Source organism: Ascaphus truei, assembly GCF_040206685.1.
Source record: "Ascaphus truei isolate aAscTru1 chromosome 13 unlocalized genomic scaffold, aAscTru1.hap1 SUPER_13_unloc_5, whole genome shotgun sequence".
NCBI classification, from domain to species: domain Eukaryota; kingdom Metazoa; phylum Chordata; class Amphibia; order Anura; family Ascaphidae; genus Ascaphus; species Ascaphus truei.
This window is the reverse complement of record NW_027453849.1, coordinates 84893-92500: the sequence shown is the minus strand read 5'-3', so window position 1 is coordinate 92500 and position 7608 is coordinate 84893.

The following is a 7608-nucleotide window of genomic DNA, read 5'->3' as shown; positions in this document are numbered from 1 at the left end:
AGCGGGTATGGGATGGGGCGGGCTTAGAGCTGTGACAGTGTATTGTTCCTGCTGAGGAGCACACAGAGCAGCTGGGGGCAGGAAACACATAGGTCTGTGGGAAAGCTAGGCCCACATCCCCTCACTGTGTTACTGTTATTAGTATTCAGCGGCAAAGCAATGTGCTCTGAGGTTTTCTTTTTTTAGACTCCTGTGTAAGAGGATCCTGCAGCTCTGTTACTAAAAGCCCCTTCCCCCCTTTACCTGATGTAACTTGTTAGGCCGCGCTTATAGTGCCGCTGTCACGTCGCGCTTACTATAAGCGCACGCGATGGCTGCAATGCATTTGTTTTGACGCGCTGTCGCCGTCACCCGCACTATAAGCGCAGCCTTATGCTTTACACAATAATTCTGCAGGTTTTGGCTTGTGGTCGGAGGATAACTGTCTATACATATAAAGACTTGTATTTCCTAAGCTAAAGGGGCTTAGTATAATGCTAACCTCAAATCCTGAGTGCCTTGTGGCCCCATGTAGGGTTGCCAGGTGGCTTCTCCAAAAATACTGGACACAATGGTGAAAGGTGTGATGCGCTTGAGACACACACACACCCTCTTACCGCTCCATGCTGTTTCCTCCTCTCTTTGGTCCAACCCCCAGGCTCCTGACACCTCCTCCTGATTGGCTGCATTAGGCCTCGGCCATGTTACGTGCTTGATGGCGGAAGCGCGCTGAGGCGCGCTCCTGCTCAGCACTGAGCCCCTACAGCCGCAATTAGAGCGGCTTTAGTAGGGGCTCACTTGCGCTTCCGCACGCGTGCGGAAGCGCAGGTCTTAGGGGAATTTAAAATTCCCCCGCTTGCCGGCGAGACAGGCCGGTCACGTGAGCGGTTCGCCCAATGAGGGCGAACCAGCTCCGTGACGTCACTGGCCCGCCCCCGGCCAGTGACGCGCCCGCCACCGGCCCGCCCCCCTGCAGGCCCGCTGACGGCGCGTGCGGTAAGCAACCGCAAGTCCAGGGAAAGCACTCACTTTCCCTGAGCCTCAGCGCGCCTCAGCGAGCAAGCAGAGAGCATGGACTCAGCCTTAGGCCGCGCTTATAGTCCTTGCAACAGCGACGCAGACGTCACGCTGTGTTCACTGAAAAAATTAAATTAAATTCCAGCGATCGCGACTAAGCCGTCGCTCCGTCACGCCATCGCGTCGCTCCTACTATAAGCGCATGCGACGGATTCAATACATATGTTTTGATGCGACGTCGCCGGGACTATAAGCGCAGCCTTACCCAGCAGCAATCAGGATGGAGTAAACTGCCCAGCCCTCTAGCAACAGCCCTCCCCGCTCAGGGAGATCCCACAGCCCCCCACCCAAGCCGGTCAGGTCCCACGCCCAGATAGGTAATGCCGAACACATACATGTCCAGTATTACCTCAAACATTTTAACTGGACAGTGTCTAAATACAAGACAGTCCGGTTCAATACTGGACACCTGGAAACCCTGCCCCCAAATAGTGAGATGAGAAAATTATTAGGGGCAGGCTGAAGGAAAAAGTAACTGTTTAATGTAAAAAGAAAATCAACAGAAGTTAATGCTGACAATAATGTTACATGTATGTAGGACTGACTTCCAACGAGAGACTCAATGGAAATGATTAAGTCTGCGTTCCAGTCAGAGCGGGGGACGCCTAATGAACAAGAGTCGCCCCAAATAAGAAACTATACTGCAGTGTTTGAGACACACTTCATATTAATTACTGCCTGCTAATGAGTGACACTTCAAATAGTAATACTTACACCAAATAAGAGACTGTTCTGACGATTGAGACGTGTTTCAATTACAGTAGCGGCAGCTTTTATTGCTACCTTTACCGGCGGCACTCCGGGATCTACTCCAGCTGGCGCGCAATTAGTAGGTCTAGACCGTGCGCCGCCGCGTGTTCCTCCGCGCACCCCCCTCCACTTCGCGCGCATTTAATCCCCCCTTCCCGACCCCGAACCCGGCTCCTGCTCTGCCCCTCTGCTTCCCCGCACCCCCGCTTACCTCACTTTACACTACAGGGGTGTCGGGGAAGCCGGGCGCGTCACGTGACAGTGACGTCACAGTGACGCCGCGACAAGCAGCGTCACCCCGTTTCCCACACGCATCCTGCCGTGCGGGAAACGTGAGAATAAGATATGTCGCCACTGTAAGTGACTGCTAATGAGTCTCATTCGTTCCCAATGAGTAGTACTGCTTTTCCAAAAACCGACACTCTCCAAAAATGTAAGGCTGCCTTACGTCAGTGATACTTCTAAGGCTGGGGCCATAGAGGGGGGGAGCAGTGCTGAGGCGCGCTGATGCTGAGGTGCGCTGACGCTGAAGCTGTGAGATTTCATGCACATACAGGCGAGCCAGCGTGGGCGATCGGGAGGCGGGGGGAGGTGGTGGGAGGCAGGGCAGTGACGTCGCTGGGCCAATCACACGCAACGCAATGACGTCAACATCACGGCGCCGTGACGTTGCTTCGCACTGATTGGATGTTTTCAGCTGAAAAACAGCTTGGCTGTCGGCTGAAAAATCAAACTCGTCAGCACGTTGAGACACGCTGCTAAGGAGTAATTTTACCATCTAATGAATAACACTCGGTCCATGCGGAAGGTTTTGTAGGAATTCTTTTCTTTAGAGCTCAGTGTGGTTTGTGCCTAAACCTAATGGGATCCAGAAATATTAAGCAAGGTGGTCATCTTAATTAAGCAAGGTGGTCATCCTAGTGTGTGAGTAGACATCATAGGACATCAGAAAGTCCAAGTGTCTGGAGCCTTCTGCTCTTGCTGTACATAAGGCACCAGAATGGATGTGCGCGCTGGCAAAGCAACCACCCTGTACCTGCTTGTTGTGGTAGTTTAATAAACCGTTCTCTTCCAATCATCTAAATAGCCAAAACGTATTGCTTCGTACTTAGAAGGGAGTTTAAGATGTAACATTTTATTCACGCAGAATTGTTTTCACTTTCCTTCAAAAATACCATGTACAATGGGCAATGTTACCATCTTCAGAACAACATTTCATACATTTAACCTAAACGTGGTGGTTGAATTTATTTAACTGTCTTGGCGCTAGAAATGTACGGTTACATTCATTTAAACAGCAGCTCTGTCAAATTAAGAGATTGAACACTTGGAAAGCCAGGAATTGGGATTTCCAGATCAGGTCAGGAAAATCCACTTGCCATTTACTCAATAAGGGTATCCAACGCGGGTTAGTTTGTAGTTCCACTAAAGGAATAGAAATAGTCACTTTAGGTGTGAAACCAAGTTGCAATGAAGCTTTTATATTAGATTCCAATGGATTAGTCATAAACAATTGTGAGTTCATTTTAAAGCAGCAGTCCAAGCTGCCGTTTCAAAAAAAAATATGTAATATGTGCATCAATACAATCCACACAATGATAAGTAATTAGATAAGTTGCCGATCGATCTGTTCTCCTGCGATCGATCGCGTAGATTCGGCTCGGGGGCTCACTAAATAACTGCAGAGGAGAATTCTGCAGTCAGTGTGACTTTGTAAATGGTTGCTATAGAAACAAAAAAGGGTTGTTACATTATACTACATTACAAATGTCATTCAGAGTGTTTTTTTTAAAAAAATGCTACAAGTATTTTCTCATAGTACATAACTGATTTATTTAAAAAAAATACACAGATCAATGATTCGTCTGGTATTATCTGCTGCCTGCCTGCCCGTGATAAAACCGACTTGATCTGGGTGCACCAGCCTGGGAAGGACTAGACTCAAACGGTTGGCCAGTAATTTAGCATAGATTTTAATGTCCGAATTAATCAGGGAAATTGGTCTATAACTACCACAATCCTGCAGGTCTTTTCCCGGTTTGGGTATTACTGAGATGGACGCCTGGAGCATATGTCGAGGGAAGGGGGTTCCCTCCAATACTTGGTTAAACATGCGTAGTAGATGAGGTGTCAATTGTTGTTTATATTTTTTATAGTAAAGATTAGAGAATCCGTCAGGACCCGGGGCCTTAGAGGGTTTCAAATTTTTGATTACCTCCATAACCTCTTCCGAGGTGAAATCTCTACCCATTACCTCTCTTTCAACCACTCCCAGACCTGGGAGGTTCGCACCCCTCAGGAAATCCCGAAGGGCCCCTTCTGTGGTAGAGGAGCGGATCACCTTCTTCCCATCGTATAATTGTTCGTAGAATTTTTTAAATTCTCCCACTATGTTTTGGGGGTTAGCCGAGGTTGTACCTGATTGTGTTCTGATCGCCTGAATATTATAATTGTTCCCCCTGGGGTTGAGCATTCTGGCTAGCAAGGTATCTGGCTTGTTCGCTTTTTCAAAAAATTTCCTCTTTGACCAAGTCAGCGCCTTCTCGGCCTGAGATGTGAGTAACAAGTTTAGTTTCGTCTGAGTGTCTTTAATCTTTTGGAGGGTTGCGGGGTCAGGAGACCGCTTATGCTGATCCCATAGGGTTCTCAGTTCTTGTTGATCTATCATTATATGTCCTTACTCGCGAGTGTACTTAAAGTGGGTGCCCTTAAACCGGGGTATGCCTATACAATGCATTCTATAAGAAAAGTAATATATAGCAAAATGATAGCATTTTCATTTTAAGTCAGTCTTTCCTCTGCATATTTTATTTATTTATTTTCTATCAGTCTGTCTTCATCACGTAGTTATTCAGGAATCTTCATTCAGGAACTTTAAAATTCTCCCTCAGGCACCTCATCTTCAACAAGACATTGTGCTTCCTATGGCGGCTCAGCTGATAGAGCGCCCTCAGAAGGTCCTTTGAGAATAGCCGGGTACACTCAGGAAACTGTGATTCCTTCCTAACCAATGCGGGGCAAACGGAAGTAAATTCTCTACGTTTTTTGCTCGAATCTGCTGAAAAACCTTGAAAAAGAAGAAAAGTATTCTCCTAGTGCGCTGGTCTCTTAATTTCCTATAGACCTGTAGCATCACCACTTTATCTGGAAAATGTAGAACTTTCGCCAAAAATGATCTGGATCGTGGAGTTTTGTAGAGGTGAATCCTTTCTCGGCCAATTCTATGCGCCCTTTCGGTTTTTACGAGTAAACGGTTTTCCTCCGACTTCGGTGGTTTTGGAAGTGTTGTAGATACATAGGAACGTGTAATTCCCACAATGTGACTGTTCTGTCTGGAGCTGTCCAGATTGTCTACTTTCATCGCAAGTTGAGCATTTTGCCCTTTTCAGCTCATCAATTCATAAGGCTTGAGTAGGGGATTCTTCATTAGAAATTCTGGTTGTATGATCAGCTACATGTTTTGCAATCCCAGCTAAACCCCATTTTAATTCTGCAATGTTCATTCGGTATGTGAAAATATCCTGTTCTCTAACGTCTCTGCGTGAGAACCCTCCTTCTGCCACTCGAAATGACTTCACCTCCGGAGGCTTTTACCCCCTCTTAAAGCGCTATCTGGAAAAACAAAATGGCGGACGAGCTCGGGAGAGGGCAGTAATTGAGTCAGACAACCAGTGAAGCTTTGTCAAAAACTGTTCTCTCGTTTATTAAAGGGTTTACAGTCAGTTTATATAGCCATCTTGAACATAGAAAAAACACAGATACGAGTAATTTACTTCCCCTTTAAGTCATAGTCTGTCTACCTCAGCAAATGACAGTTAGACAGTTTACGATCTGGGAAGTGGCTTTGGGTACCGAGCTTGGAGGCCGTTAAAGGAAATGTTATTCTTCAGGACAGTAGATTGTGTAAGACATTCTTGTGTAACTCATGTTCAACATGGCTGGGGACAGTTCCTGTTTCTACAGGCCTAAATAAGTCTGAACAAACAGAGTTCAATTTGGCATTAAGTGGGTGAGAGGTCACTTTCTCATATCTAACTTGAGAAGACAATTACGTATGACATTAGGCATTTAGTTAGTTCCTGAAATCTAAAATGTTAGTACATAATGGTTATAGAGAAATGGTTATATTGCAATCAAAATGGAGTCCCCCCTGATATGCACATTATGAATCCCTCCTTTTGTCATCAAAATGACAACGATCTAGGATATTGGGGTCTCGTACTGGATTTGAATATTATCATAATCCACTAAAGGTATTTGAACTCTAGTAGTATTAGGTCTAGAGTCATGGATCATATTTGGGAAACTATGAATGGGGGCATTAACGTTCAGTGATGCATATGTGTGATCAACTGACTTACCAAAAGGCATAATCATTTTACATAAAGATAAACACATTAATTTGCAACATGAAATAATAACAACTAATACTACAAATATGCAAACGATAAATATCAGTCCCATAACAATTCTCTTTCCCTCATTTTGTCATGGGTCCATAACCTAACAACTACTATATTGTTTTTGATATTGTTGATATACTTTGTCGTACTGAAATAGTGGTGCAGGTTTTGGGGGTCCGAAGAAAATAAAAATATATATATATATATATGGCCACAGGAGTTCTTGTTTGTAGAGAGATATATATCGGTGTGGCTGGTATGATATCTTTTCTTTTTACCAGGTTGACTATTACTACAAAACCTATTACCGATTTCTAAATTACTATTCACGCTGCTCTTCTGTAACTACTAGCACATTATGGCGGCTAAAATTTGTGAAAATTGGTGGGGGCTAATTTCTACCGGGAGCGATTGCACAAATATCCATCTTTCACGCATCTTTCATACTGCATTTATTCAGAATGGCAAAACAGAAAAATGGCTGGTATGGTAAAAAATGGCTGACTTATGATCCTTTCCTTGTGGCTGACACACGCCTCTGGGTGACCTCCCACTTTCCTCATAGCCTCATATCCAATCTTCTTACTGTAGTCCCCTCTTATTCTTTAGAGACAGTCTATTTAAAGAACAGTTAACCATTGCATAGTCCTGCTGGACCAGGAGATTGTCCAATTGTGCCTTGTCATTCTTTTTCGGCCATTATATCGGCACAGTTGATTTCTTCTCGGTCTCTTCTTCTGGGGGACTGCTGACATCACCGAAAAGAGGCATAGCGTCGTTGGGGGTGCAACGCACTTCTGGATCAAAGTTTACTGCATATGACACATACATAGAGAGTGATGAGTAGGACAGACACACACACAAAAGCATCCAATAGCTTCGCTATGCAAGGCCAAATAATATATTTTAACCGCTCATCCTTTTGTAAAATGTAGATAGTTAGGTATTTTCATAACAATAGGGTGCATGAGGATAGTTTACGAGCACACACACATTTTTATCCAAGAGGGATAAAAGAAGATTCCTCTTGTTGCACTCTCTATTATATCATTTATGCAAAACAAATGTGCTTTTTTTCTTTCCGCCATATAAGCTCTTAAATCGGTACAGACTATTAAAACCAAAAAATAAAAAAGTATTATTACATCAAAAAATTATAAGGTGACTCTGTGCAAAATATACAGTGATCAAAAAAGGTTTAAAAAGTCCTCTGACATGGGGGTAGAGTGGTAAGAGACTCTATATTTATTTTCAGACTATAAAACACATTAATATGTGTGTCTGTTAATTTGAATCCACTCTGACAGCTCAATATAATAATAGATACAATATAGTAATTTCTAACAGCTCAGTATACTGTAAAAACTTGTTGGCACTTGGTTAAATACACATCTAGATA